Source organism: Tiliqua scincoides, chromosome 3 (assembly GCF_035046505.1).
Source record: "Tiliqua scincoides isolate rTilSci1 chromosome 3, rTilSci1.hap2, whole genome shotgun sequence".
NCBI lineage: Eukaryota > Metazoa > Chordata > Lepidosauria > Squamata > Scincidae > Tiliqua > Tiliqua scincoides.
The window spans coordinates 117,797,450-117,812,728 of record NC_089823.1 but is presented as its reverse complement, the minus strand read 5'-3'; positions in this window follow the sequence as shown (position 1 = coordinate 117,812,728).

Sequence of the window (15,279 nt, the reverse complement as noted above, 5' to 3'; positions counted from 1 at the left end):
CATATTGACTGGGTCAATTTGTGTTCTGGTCACGATAAGGAAACCGGATTTCTTGACGTGCTGAATGACTGTGGCTTAGATCAGCTAGTCACGGAGCCCACCAGAGGACAGGTGACTCTGGATTTAATTTTGTGCGGTACGCAGGACCTGGTTAGAGATGTAAACGTTACTGAGCCATTGGGGAACAGTGATCATGCTGCGATCCGTTTTGACGTGCACGTTGGGGGAAGAATACCAGGCAAATCTCTAACAAAAACCCTTGACTTCCGACGGGCGGACTTCCCTCAAATGAGGAGGCTGGTTAGAAGGAGGTTGAAAGGGAGGGTAAAAAGAGTCCAGTCTCTCCAGAATGCATGGAGGCTGCTTAAAACAACAGTAATAGAGGCCCAGCAGAGGTGTATACCGCAAAGAAAGAAGGGTTCCACTAAATCCAGGAGGGTGCCCGCATGGCTAACCAGCCAAGTTAGAGAGGCTGTGAAGGGCAAGGAAGCTTCCTTCCGTAAATGGAAGTCTTGCCCTAATGAAGAGAATAAAAAGGAACATAAACTGTGGCAAAAGAAATGTAAGAAGGTGATAGGGGAGGCCAAGCGAGACTATGAGGAACGCATGGCCAGCAACATTAAGGGGAATAATAAAAGCTTCTTCAAATATGTTAGAAGCAGGAAACCCGCCAGAGAAGCGGTTGGCCCTCTGGATGGTGAGGGAGGGAAAGGGGAGATAAAAGGAGACTTAGAGATGGCAGAGAAATTAAATGAGTTCTTTGCATCTGTCTTCACGGCAGAAGACCTCGGGCAGATACCGCTACCCGAACGGCCCCTCCTAACCGAGGAGTTAAGTCAGATAGAGGTTAAAAGAGAAGATGTTTCAGACCTCATTGATAAATTAAAGATCAATAAGTCACCGGGCCCTGATGGCATACACCCAAGGGTTATTAAGGAATTGAAGAATGAAGTTGCAGATCTCTTGACTAAGGTATGCAACTTGTCCCTCAAAACGGCCACAGTGCCAGAAGATTGGAGGATAGCAAATGTCACGCCTATTTTTAAAAAGGGAAAGAGGGGGGACCCGGGAAACTATAGGCCGGTCAGCCTAACATCCATACCGGGTAAGATGGTAGAATGCCTCATCAAAGATAGGATCTCAAAACACATAGACGAACAGGCCTTGCTGAGGGAGAGTCAGCATGGCTTCTGTAAGGGTAAGTCTTGCCTCACAAACCTTATAGAATTCTTTGAAAAGGTCAACAGGCATGTGGATGTGGGAGAACCCGTGGACATTATATATCTGGACTTTCAGAAGGCGTTTGACACGGTCCCTCACCAAAGGCTACTGAAAAAACTCCACAGTCAGGGAATTAGAGGACAGGTCCTCTCGTGGATTGAGAACTGGTTGGAGGCCAGGAAGCAGAGAGTGGGTGTCAATGGGCAATTTTCACAATGGAGAGAGGTGAAAAGCGGTGTGCCCCAAGGATCTGTCCTGGGACCGGTGCTTTTCAACCTCTTCATAAATGACCTGGAGACAGGGTTGAGCAGTGAAGTGGCTAAGTTTGCAGACGACACCAAACTTTTCCGAGTGGTAAAGACCAGAAGTGATTGTGAGGAGCTCCAGAAGGATCTCTCCAGACTGGCAGAATGGGCAGCAAAATGGCAGATGCGCTTCAATGTCAGTAAGTGTAAAGTCATGCACATTGGGGCAAAAAATCAAAACTTTAGATATAGGCTGATGGGTTCTGAGCTGTCTGTGACAGATCAGGAGAGAGATCTTGGGGTGGTGGTGGACAGGTCGATGAAAGTGTCGACCCAATGTGCGGTGGCAGTGAAGAAGGCCAATTCTATGCTTGGGATCATTAGGAAGGGTATTGAGAACAAAACGGTTAGTATTATAATGCCGTTGTACAAATCGATGGTAAGGCCACACCTGGAGTATTGTGTCCAGTTCTGGTCGCCGCATCTCAAAAAAGACATAGTGGAAATGGAAAAGGTGCAAAAGAGAGCGACTAAGATGATTACAGGGCTGGGGCACCTTCCTTATGAGGAAAGGCTACGGCGTTTGGGCCTCTTCAGCCTAGAAAAGAGACGCTTGAGGGGGGACATGATTGAGACATACAAAATTATGCAGGGGATGGACAGAGTGGATAGGGAGATGCTCTTTACACTCTCACATAATACCAGAACCAGGGGACATCCACTAAAATTGAGTGTTGGGCGGGTTAGGACAGACAAAAGAAAATATTTCTTTACTCAGCGCGTGGTCGGTCTGTGGAACTCCTTGCCACAGGATGTGGTGCTGGCGTCTAGCCTAGACGCCTTTAAAAGGGGATTGGACGAGTTTCTGGAGGAAAAATCCATTATGGGGTACAAGCCATGATGTGTATGCGCAACCTCCTGATTTTAGAAATGGGTTAAGTCAGAATGCCAGATGTAGGGGAGAGCACCAGGATGACGTCTCTTGTTATCTGGTGTGCTCCCTGGGGCATTTGGTGGGCCGCTGTGAGATACAGGAAGCTGGACTAGATGGGCCTATGGCCTGATCCAGTGGGGCTGTTCTTATGTTCTTATGTTCTTATGCTGATGAGAGAGAGCCAAGGTAATTAGGAGACCTTTCAGCAATGCACTTGCTAAACTTTGCCTGTTGTAATTTGTAATCACTCTTGTGATTGTCTCCAGATCACAACATTAAAAATGTATTCTTGGCCAACCTTTCTATCTTGCTGCATCACGGGTCTATATTTCTCATCTTTCAGTATAGAGAGAATGAGAGCAAGATGCCACTTCTGCAGAGTCAGACCATTTTTAGTTTGCTAGCATTTTGTTTATTTGGTTCATAAAAATTGTCCAGTCCTGTTCTCTGTTTCCATAGAGTTCCAATGGGTAGTTCGCAGACAGGATACGATGTGATAGTCATGCTCTTTTGTTTTTTGCTTCCCACCACTGGAAGGACACTGCCTTTAACCATGGAGGTCCCATAGGGTTTGTCATAGCTAGGATCCTAAGTGGTTTTCCACTATTGTACACAGGATGCTTTGCTCGATGGATCTTTATGGCCTTCATAAATCAGATGGCAATGACAAAAACTAGACACAACATTCCATACAGAGCCACAGTAGAGGTATATATAATAGAATTGTAATATGAAATGTTTTATTTTCAGTACACATCCTAACCATTTCTGATGCAAACTTTGCCTTATTCACATTGCATTGTGCTGATATTTTGAGCAAATTACATGTGTGTGATATCAGTGTTGGAGTGGATGGTGGCAAACAAGGGATAATTTAATCCTGCCAAGGTTAGAAGTACTGTTAGTCCATGGCTCTGCTGATGTGGGATTAAGTCTATAGTCTGATTTGGATGAAGTTGCCTCCCCTGTTTTAAAACTGCTGGGGGTAGTTGTGGATCTGGTACTCTCTTACGTGATCATAAGTGAAAATAGAAAAATAGGGGAAAGTATGTTAAAAGCAATAAAAGTAAATGACTCCCTGCTTGTGGTGTGCTCCCATTCCATGTTTCTCCCTGCTGTTTTTAGTGAAGGTTCTTTCTTAGTTCCCACCCAGAACCTCCAAACAGCTCATTAAACTGAGTTCAAGGAGTAATTAAGTCAGTTTCACAGAATATCCAAATATTTATTGGATAGTCTGTAGTAGTCTTCAATCAAAAACCGATTTTTGAACATGAGGGTGTTTGGTGATGTCCGCATCACAGCCATAGCCATTCCTCTTTGAGTCTGGAGTCTGAGATTCTCCTGGAGTTCACATTTACAGGCCGACACAAACGTTTCTCTTAACATCCTTGTCTATTGTATTTTTTCTTCAGCAAGCATATAGGGCATGACGCGTTCAAGTCAGTAAGGTTGAACTTCAGTTTTACATTCCCAAAGGATACTCAGCTCTCACTAAGCAAGATTCTTTTTTTCTCCAAATGATGATCTGTATTTCAGTTTGACTTAGCAGTTTGGGAAGAAGTGGTTTTCTCTTCAACTCCACAATTACTGGTTTTTCCAGAGTTTCAAGAATCTGTAGTGTTTGGTTAGCATTTAATCACCTACAAGCTAAACAGCAAGGCTCCTGCCAGAAATACTGCTGCAGATTGCTCTTCCATTATGGTTTCCAGTGACTTATATGAGGCGTCACTGCAAGGTCCCTTACTGTGTTGGGATCTATTTGCATAGTAATGTTTTTTTAATATTTAATTGTAAGTATTGTACTAATATTAATGAATAAGGCAACACTGCTGCAAGAACACCACAAACTGGAGCAACCCCAGTGTGTCTTGACATGTTCTAAAATTGATGTTTTCTACTTAGATTACTTTAAACCCTCTGGACAGGGCACAATTACTTGAAAGCTGACTTCAGTGAAACTCATTCATTTTAATGGGAAGCTTATTTTGTTTGGAATGCTAGATGAGTACCGGAAGCGATGAAACCTCTCAGTTGTCCATCATTATGAGGCACACATCACATTTGCTTTCATTCTTAAAGGTATTTTGTTTTCCTCCATTGACTCTGCTAAATCATAGCTCTTAATCCCTTTTCAACTTGCCAACACTTGAAGAGCAGGTGGAACATTGCCGAATACAAGATGTCTCTTCACAAGAGCACTTGGAAAGCAGAGTAGCTGTAAACATTACCCTCTATAAGAAGTTGTTTCCAGCTTCCAAAGGCTTTTCCCATGGAGAAAAATGTGTTGCATTATCAGTGCTGGAGTACTTAATGTAGACTCACCACATTTCCTGTAATAAAAAGTCATGCTTCTGTAAGAAAGTAATATAGTTTCCAGTTGCACTGATTTGTCTTTGTTATTTTCATTATTCTATTCCATGCCAATTGCATATTTTAATAGAAAATGGCCTAAACATTTCTAAATAAAATAGTAAACCTAAAACTATTTAAACTCACCAAGACCAAAAAGGGCACTGAAATGGGGTCAGTAAGGAGAAACCAGAAAACTGATGGTTGAACAATCTTTACTAGATGTGAATGCATATTGGTATTCAGATTAATTCATTGGAGACAGCATTTGGGAGGAGGCAGTCCTTCAGGTAACTCAGGCCCAAGGCAGGCTGCGCACAGCACTCAGAATTGTGCCCCTAAAGAAACTGATGAAATTGAGGACTGGCAATTTAATTTTTTCACTGGAAAAGTTATACTTCGCCAGTTGAGATTGTAAAGAACCCCACCAGTGCTGGAACTAGCAGTCAGCATGGTGCTCCCAAAGGCGTAATGTCAGTACAGAAGCAGCAGCATGCCAAGGGGAAAACAGCATGCGGTCACTGCCATGGGACAGAGAAGGGAAGACAAGCGCTGTGTTTGTGTATCTGAGTGCCCAGCCGGGGTTCACCCAGCCAGATGGTAAGTAAGCATTTCATTCAGTCTCCTGATGGACTCATATATTTTTCTCTGTTGTGCTGGGCCCTTGGCAGATTGATTAGTTATGTTTTTGTTTTGATCTTAAATAAATTCACAGGAATTAAAATAATGAGCACAGTTATTTTGTGTTTCTCTTTAATTGTTTAGTAATTAAGTTTTATTTTCTCTGTGTTGGATTAATGTGTGCTCCCTTGCTGTTAATGTTAATGCAGATTAAATATCCATGGAACTGAGTAGGTATTTTTAGAATGATCCTGCTGTAACAAATGCTAGAATGAGGGAGTTTTATGTTGAATATCACATGGTGATATGCAATTGCTATTTCTATTAGGTATATAATATGCAGACAACAGTGTAAAATCTAATGCAAAAAAAACCCCCAAAACAACTACAAAGGTGTGCTAGGAGGTATCTTCTCCAGAGCATCAAAGCAAAACACTTTACTGTGAGTAACCCAGCCCTATGGGCTCCTAGGAGCCACTGAATCTAAAAGGGCACAAAGTTCCAGGATTAGGGATATGTGCATGCCCCAACAACTGAAACTCACCATCTTTAATGGTGAAATTTCCATCTTTTCATTTCCCTGGAAATATTTGGAATGTTTTTAGTCTAGATCCATTTCAAAGATTTGATTTAAGCAAAACTTGGTAGCAAGCGTCATTCCAAGTTTTTATCCACTTTGACTGTGGCCTGAACAGTGTTCTCATGAACTTTCTGAGATTCAGTACAACATCCGATGTTGCTCTGAGACTAATAGCTACCATTCTGCTCGACTAAAAAACCAGCATTAATGTTTTGTGTAGATTCAAAGTAGAAATGTGCAGTGGGCATGTCTGTGCACCCACATGGTTTTGCTGGTTTGTTTTTGTGTTTTACTATTCAAGACCTGTTTGTTTTCAGGACTTCATTTATTTTCTTTCCAGGCTCATTCAGGCCCATTTCTATTGGTTTCTGGCACCATTTAGCATATCTGGATTCATTTTCACAATGCATAGGGTGCGGGGATTGTCCAGGAAAAAAAAGAAACTTAAATTCTTTCTTTTTATATAGTTTACTACAGGACTTCCAATGCATGGTTGCCTCCTGGCAGTTGCCACCACATTCTGCTCAAGGAAGCATCATTGCAAGGCATATTAGGGCTTCGGGGCAGTAAATTGCCCAGCATCTCCCACTGATCTCCATGGTTGAAGTGGTCATTTGTACAGCACTATTGATTCCTGCACAGAATAAATTATGGATATGTTTTACTTACAACCCACACATTGGAAACAGAATGCTATTATTTTCTTCTTCCAAACACAGTTCTCCCTTTCTAGATTGGAGCAACTAGCAATCCAATCCTAACTAAATTCCTGCAAGGTGGAGCAACAGCGCTGGCACAGCTTCTGCTGCATCTCTTGGAGGAATTACAAATGCTGGAAGTCTCCTTGGGGTAAGGGGACATTGGTTCTCCTTGCTCCTGGGTAAGCCCCAGCAGCTGGAATGGGTCAACTCAGATCTGCACCAGCGATATTACTCCAGCCCCGTTTCCCCTCATCCCCGTCCTCCCCTCACCCCCATGCTGGACTTACCTGCTCCAGAGGGTGTCCATGAAACTACTGTCACCAGCAGGAAGACTGGCCTTCCAGCTGTCACTGCTGGGAGTAGTGCTGTTGCAGAACACTTTATAGTGCTTTTGTGACAGCACATGCTGGTGGAGCATGTGCAGCAGCGGTATAGGATTGGGCCATAAATTTAGTAATTGTAATTACAGTGGTTAGTGCAATTGGAATTAGTGGTTAGTGCAGTGGAATTAGTTGTTACAATCCCTGCACACATACCACTAAAAAGCCCTTCTTTTTCTGGCATGTTTCCATGAAGAAATGACATGGATATGCTCCTCTTTCCCATGTGACACTGTAATGTCAAATATGCCTCCAGTTGGAATATACTATTTATGGACACCCAACTTACAGGCATCCCAACTTGAAGAGAGCAGCATTGACCCTTTCATGCAAATGAAGTCCATCCAGACATGTGCTTTGGCATCTGCGCCAAGCCTGCAAGAGCCAACTGGATGGCCGCATCAGAAATGTCATGTGGTTACAGGCTGTCCAGTCTTATGCTTTCGCGCAGGCCTGATCACACTGTTCTACAATACGTTGGTTCCAACTTCCACACAAACATCTGGAACAGAACCAGGTTTTGAGCCAGGAACTACAGTAAGGACTGCACAGGCATGTTTGCTTTTTAAGCAAAGTGTGGAACATTTTAACATTTCTGTGTGCAGTATCACTACGGGGGATGGGACTTTTTTAGTGGTTCACATATAGGAGTAGCAAAATGTAAAAAATTCCACACTACTTTCAAGCATGCATCAGTGATTGTTGTTGTACTGTGTGAAAAATGAACTTTCAGCTTTCAGTTATATATAGCTTTTATAGCTTTCAGATTTATTTTGCTTTTTTTCCTTTATATTTTACTTTAAATTTGTGAGTTAGGTCTCAATAAGATGGTTTTTCAAGCAATAAAGAAAAAAAAAATATTTGGATAATTTCAGTAAAGATGAGCAAATGAAAGAAGTACGGTAGTTGAAATTATATTTGAAAAGGCAAAATGTGTTAAGTTTAAAGTTGGATCCCACTTTGAAACAATGTCATATACCAAGTGATACAAAAATGAGACTCGTAAATGCAGATTTCAGATCAACTTTTATGTTGGGTGTTGAAAAGAAACCATATAAATTTATCACTCCTAATATGAGGTATTTCCGCTAAGGTAACAACAAAGAATAAAATTAAAAAGAAATTCATTCCAGAAAAGTACGGTGTTAAACCATCATTAATCTGTAGCACTGAACACTGTTTTCTTTTTACGACCTTGCTGTGATACTGTTTTGTACAGAACAATGTTGTGATAAGACATCACGCCTGGATGCACATCAGTTTGTATTTTGTTTTAGTCTGACTACTTTATCTAGTGAGGATCCAAATTTTGATATCCAAACAGGAAATTTAGACAAAAAAGGCACAATCCTAACTGCGTCTTATGCCAACCCAAGTCTCTTGGGCTGGCATAGGAGGGTCACAAACGTGCCATAAAGCGCATTTGCGCCTTTGTGGGAGGAAGCGCATTGTTGCATGTAGAAGCGCTGACGCACGGAGGCCAGCAGAAGCCTCCACGGCAGCTTCTTCACCGCCACTTGTGTCGGTGCACCTGCACCGACACAAGCAGCAACGGTAGGCGGGGGCAGGGAGGAAGCGGGCGGGGGCATTTCTGGGTGGGGGGAGGGTGGGCGATGGGCAGCCCTGGGGGTGGGCATGCAGGGAGCTGGCAGCAGGGCTGGGACCCAGCAGTTATGCCGGATCCCAACCCCTGTCCCCATGGAGAACAGAGCATCTTCAAGCCGCTCTGCTCTCCTTGGACTTGTGCCACCTCCAGAGGTGGCACAGGTCCAAGGAGACCCATTGGGGTAAGCAGCCCTTACCCATGGGTAAGGGGAACAGCTTACCCTTGCCCCTGGCTGAGCCACTGCAGCCAACAAACCTGCGTTGGATGCAGTGCAAGCCTCCTGTCTTGCCTGCTCCAGCGCAGGTTTGGTTTGCGCCTGAAGAAAGATAAGTATATGCAAGAACAGATAAGCATAAAAGATTGTATTTTTTTTACACTGAGAGTTTAAATCAAATCTCTTACGCCATAATGCTGAACAGCAGGTCTTCCTAGCCCAGTGGTTCTCAAACATGGACCCACTTTTTTGAATGATAATCTCTCTGCGACCCACCAGAAGTGATGTCACAGCTGGAAGTGACATTATCAATCAAGTTAAAATAAATAATTAAAGTAAAACAAATAATTAAATAAGGGGAAATGAGATGGGGAAGCCAGCCCTGTTCCACCAAGTGAATTCTCTCTGTAGCCTGTCTGCAGTAACCTCAACCCCCCCCCCCCAAAAATCAGTAAAATTGCTCCTTCTTCGCTGTCTCACAATCTTTAGTGAAACATGACATCATCACACCATTGAGTTGTGGGGGTACACACATTGCAACCAATAGCAGTGAAGGAGGCCTGCTACCAGACCAGCACAGGTAGGTGTGATGGTTTCAGGTGTGGAATGGAGCAGGGAAGGGGAGAAATAAGGGCAATCCTGAGCGGGGTAGGGGGTGGTGGGGAGGTGAACCAGAAGATGTATCAGTGGCATTCACATGTGCTTCTATCTTATTGCTTTCCATCTCTCTTACCACTGCTGTTACATGCCTCAGATTTATGCCTGCTAAACAGCAGGTGTAGATCTGAGGAATCCTATGGGGGCAATGGAAGCTTTCCCTGGGGTAAGTGGACAAAAGTTCATTTACCCAGGTGAAACCTTTCCAACAGCCTCCATTGCAGATTCAGCATCTGCTCTGTTGGCACGGCTGCAGGTGGGATTTCATTAGGACTGGGCAGAAAAGCAAACGACAAAAGTTTTTTTCTCCAAACATTCTTGCGAAAAGCACCAAACCTTGATACGGAATGCATTCTGCGTCCCTTCCGAACACTTTCGTCAAAATCAGAACTTACACAGTGTAAGGTATTTGCTGAAACAAGCAACCCATGAATGTGGGTGCGCACATGAGTACGCGCATACGTGTACACACACACACAGCTGGGTTGATAATTAAAAGCTCAATCCTAAGCTCGGCACACTGGCTTACCATCAGTGTGCACTGTCGCATGTTTGCAAGCCCTTAGAACTGGCTCGACTCTGGGTTAGCACTGGTGGGGAAGCAGTGCTCCGCCACTCAGCAGTTGCCTGGACTGCAGGGAGGCAGAGAGGTGAGTGGGGTCATGGAGGAAGGAGGGGAGGAGGCATTCCGTGGCAGGGGGAGGTGGGGGAGGTGGGGAGAGGGCAAGTAGGAGGCGTGGCAGGTGAGGGAGCTGGGTGGGAGGGGGACGGAACCAGTGGAGCTCAGCTCTGCCAGATCCAGTGTTGGGCCTCACAGCTTGACACAGAGGCTCTTGATTCTGCACCAGCCCAAGTGTTGCCGCAGAATTGAGTAGCCCCATTGCAGGTCCACTTTACTTACCTGGGAGAAGGTGACAAACGTCCCTTCTCCCAAGGAGTCGTCGGTGGCTACCCAGTGCACTTAGGATACCATGGCGGCCATTTTGGCACCGCGGCAGTCCCAGCACTCCAGGCAGTTTAGGATTGGGGTGTTAATATTCTACTGAGTAACAAATACAGCAATTCAACATAGCCAGCTACTGAGTGAAACCTCATGGAATATTCACTTAGGCACAGTCAGTACGCAGAGCACAGGCTTCAGTGCTTTTAATTGTGACTATCAGGCTTGATCTAAAAAATTGACACTCTCTTATGTCTTACTTTCCTCCTCGTCATTCAGCATAATGCAGTCCCATCTAATGAATGATAGTTTCAGCATGTTTAATGAACTTCACAGTTCCTTGTGATTAAACAACACAGACAACTCATCTCCTGTTTACAAAATTATCTAAAAATCATTACTTGACTTAAGAGGTAAACATCATTGTGATTCCCAATAGCACTCACAACCTTTTTTTTTAATACAATGAACATCTTGAACTAAACCTAATTATAATTCATCTATTAATATTTGATTGATGAGATCTTGACTGATGATACTGAGAAATCAATTCATGCTTTTAGTGTTCTAATGGGGTTGAATCTCTTCATTTTAGATGTTTTGCTTCTCATTCAGTGATTATCTGACAGAAACTGCAGCCATTTTTGCTTAGATCTCTTGATGGTTTATAGACGGAAATCCTACAGTATTCTTAAAAAACAAAAATGAGTAGTTGTTCAATAAGACTAACCATTTTGGCACCCTGGGCCACAGAGTTAAAAAGTCAGGCATCTCCTGCTTCTTGAACTCAAGATGACTGTGTACAAGCATGTTCATAACTTGATGACTACCACTTCAAGTGATGCTTCACGTAGCTCAAACAGCATGGAAGAAGTTCCATATCACTTACTATATATCTCTTCATACTTTCAAAGGAGGCACTTCATACTTTCATGTACAAATCACAGAGCATTGAGTAACATCCATGCATATGTGAAGCACATCTTCACTCACATGTTATGCATGGCCCTTTGGTTTGGTCATTGTATTCTTTTCCTCTTCATGTATACCTCTGCTCCTCTTCTCACTCTCTGGATTGGAAAGGGGACAGAGAGGAAGCTGAAATGTGGAGATGAAGAGAGTGCTGAGCTAAGACATTGGAGAGTGGGGGGAGCGGAGGCTGGCACCTCTTCAGATAAGGAAGGACAGCATTTTGCATGCCGCCTCAAGGCCAGCCTTGGCACTCAACACTCCTTGTCCACCCATCCTGTTTCAAGAGATACACTCCTGCCCTTCGTGACAGTTGGTGTTTGTGTGGGTCAGTTGTACGGTAATCACAAAGCACCTAGAATAATTCTGAGAGCAGCCCACAAGGTCAGCTTTGCTTAACAGCTGAGAATATTGTAATAAGGGATGGTTTCATTCTCAAGATATCCTTCTTTCTCTAGCTGATAGTTAAAGATTCAGAGATTTCTATTCCCCTATGCATTAGTGAAAGATAAACTTTATGTACTATTTTCCCCTTTTTATTTGTTCTCAAATTCTTCTTTTTACTCTCTCTACATATGCACATCTGCTACAAGCGCCTTTATGTGGACTTGGCTTAGTTGCATCCAAAGTGCAAAACTGTTGTTTGATCTTTCTCCAGGAGCAAGTTTCCAATTATAGATCTGAGCCTTAATGAGAAAGGCAAATAGATTGAAATGCAGTTTGTCCGCTGGTGGTGTAATCCAGGGAGACCAAACTAAAAGGATTTGCCTTTAACTACGCTTTTCATATTTCACTGACCGAGGCCTCAGTGCCACTGCTGAGACAATAAGCACATATTAAAGAGAACACAATGCATAACAGACTAAATCCCACATGAGTTCTTCGCCCTGCCCTGCTGGAAATGCTAATGAAGAAAGTGCACCTGACCCTGATAGTGTTTTTCATGTTATGCTTATGAAATGCCATTCTTTCCTTAAAAAGAGATCCTCTAGAGTAGCTGAGAACCTTGAACATTGTCCTGCTCTAGACTTCTTGGGGATATAAAACTGGCCTGCCATAAAGAACTGTCTTTCCCCAGGAGGAGGCAAATCCAGAATGAGTAAAGGATTTAGATAAGTGAGAGGTTTATATTTGGAAATATAATGTATCAAAGGCAAGAGATTGAGTCTTTTCTTTAGAGCTCCCAGATTCTTATACACATGCTCACATATGATTTATTACTTGGAATATTTCAAAAATTAGATTTCTTTATATTGCATGGTTTCATGATGTGATTGGTTAAAAAAAAAGTTACCATTTTCAGCAAGATTTGGGAAAGAAGGGAAGGGATCTAGTCCTTCAAAATCAGGTGAGTAACACACACACACACACACACACACACACACACACACACACACACACACCAGATTAAATATCAAACTAAAATCAACTAACAGCTCAATTCTATCTAAACCCCTCCCACAGATGCAGCCACTGGAGCATACACTGTATCCTGTGCGGAGTGGTGGAGTCCTGGAGGTCTACCCAAGGTCTCCTCTTCTCTTGCCTGGGCTAAGCCTCCACTACTTCAATGAGTCCACCTGGACCTGTGCCAGAGATTTTGCTGGCACAAGTCCAAGTGGACCCAGGAAGGTGGACTGAGGCCACGAAGGAGGATAGGTGGAGCTGCTGCCACTCATAGTGCCCTCTTCTTTGCCCCAGTTTACTCTCACTACATCCTATTCCATCCACTGCAGACCCCCTGTGCCAACTAACAGTACAGTTGACAGTCTGCACCTTTGAGTCAGGGTGAGAACATCTTAAAAGGGAAGACATGCTTGTCTGCTACCCACTGTAGGGTAGATACCTGCAATAAAGGGGGAGGCGTTTCTGAGGTAGGGTCCATTGCAGGGTTGTTCAAGTCTGTGATTCACTTTCTTAATAAACATGGCCCAATTTTTTCTCCAAATGATTTGTCTCTTGTGCTTATGGGGAAGTGTGAGGACAAAGTTTATTAATAATAATAATAATAATAATAATAATAATAATAATAGTACAGGTATTTATATACCGCCTTTCTTGGTCGTCAGATTTCTCCTCAGACTTTATTCAAGGCGGTTTACAAAGGCAGGCTGTTCCAAATCCCCGTAGGGATTTTTACAATTGAAGGAAGGGTTCTATCTTTCAAGAACCACAACATTTCAGATGGATCTTTCTGATCTAGTATCACATTCTGGCCTCCAGTTTCCTCCCACGCAAGCTAACAAGCAGCTCTTTCATCTCTCACATGGAGGGCAGCCAAGACGCAGATGGAATAACTCAGCTGCTTCAAGGCTGCTTCAAGGTCTCACCATTCACGGTGCCGGTGGCCTCGAACTGGCGACCTGTGGATGTTATCTTCAGGCAAACAGAGGCTCTACCCTCTAGACCAGACCTCCTGCCCAGACCTCCTGTTTACATTGTTAAATAGTGTTTCTTTTTCATTATTATTATTTTCTCTTTTAAGGTTGTGGCAAGATTCTTCCTACAGTTACAGCAGAATTTACTACAAAACAGTGTGAATGAATTAAATGTGAATGTGTGAACAGTGTGAATGAATGAAGAGTGATACTTTTTCTCTTTTTCAAGTATTTTAGTGGGGTGGTTTTTTTCTTTGACAAATTGACAAACCCACAATTTGTCTGCAAATCTGTGTGTTTTGTATGTCAATATGACGGCTCATTCATCTCTCTCCAATTGCAGTGGGTGCCAGAACAGCTTGTTAAAACTACTTTTGACAGCTAGCCTGCTCCCCCAATTTCATGAAATTTCTCAGGTCATTTGCAAAATAATAAATCTAAAATACCATAAATATTTAAAACATCCTCTTGTGTAACAAAATACCGCTATGCAACTCTCTGCTTAATCACAGCCACTTTGATTGCTAAGTACCATAAAAAAGGTCTTGAATTTCTTCCATAAGTTAGATAGATCTGGGCTTTAATAGATTTCTGGGGAAAGGGAATTGTACAGCTGGGAACAGCCATTGAGAATGGTACCTACATGTCTTCTATGTAGTGGGTACTGTCTCAAGTCACCATAGATATTGTGGCGGGGCAAATGGAAGAAAACAGTGTTCAAGTTACATAGTCACAAAGTTCCATGTAGAGATGGAACTTTGCCTGATGATGCAATCAAGGCAGAGGTGCTCAAATATGCCAAAAAAAAATGTATCAGTATGGGCACAATTGACTCTGAGTAAGCCTCCTACCTCAATTATGCTCTCACACCTGCTTGCAGTTCTCCATATTAAGCAAAACATGTTACCTTGGAGGAAAAGAGAAAAAGAAACAGTAGGGCATCCTTTAGCTGCACAGAGCATCTTTTCTAGCCAACAATTCTAGTCCTAAATTCACCTGTAGGAAAAGATGGCCCACACACATCTTTGGAAGGGCCCACTGCCTCCTTCCCCTCTTCTCCAGTGTAAGCCCTTTTCCATTTGTGGAAAGGGAAGATGGAAGTGGCTGTGGATATTTCCATAGACTGAGGTACGCTTTTCATTCTGAGGACCATGGGATTTCTCACAGTTCCCTGATGAGAAAAGACACTCACCACCACTGCCCTTTTCTCCTCCTTTTTCCCCCTTTCCCAACAGAGGTTTTTTATTTATTTATTTTGTTAAAGAGTGAGAGCAATGGAGGGGCCACCAGTCAAATGTGGAGTTTTCAATCTCATTTAAAGACTTCATCAAAGACTTCAATCATTGACTTTCAATGGAAAGTTTTATTCTAACTGAATTACCATTTGGGGTGGTGGTGGTGTATGATTAGAATTGGAACCACAGTGGGGGCAAAGTCCTAAAGCCTCCCCTTATATTCTGTCCCTTTTTAGGTGCTCCCACACT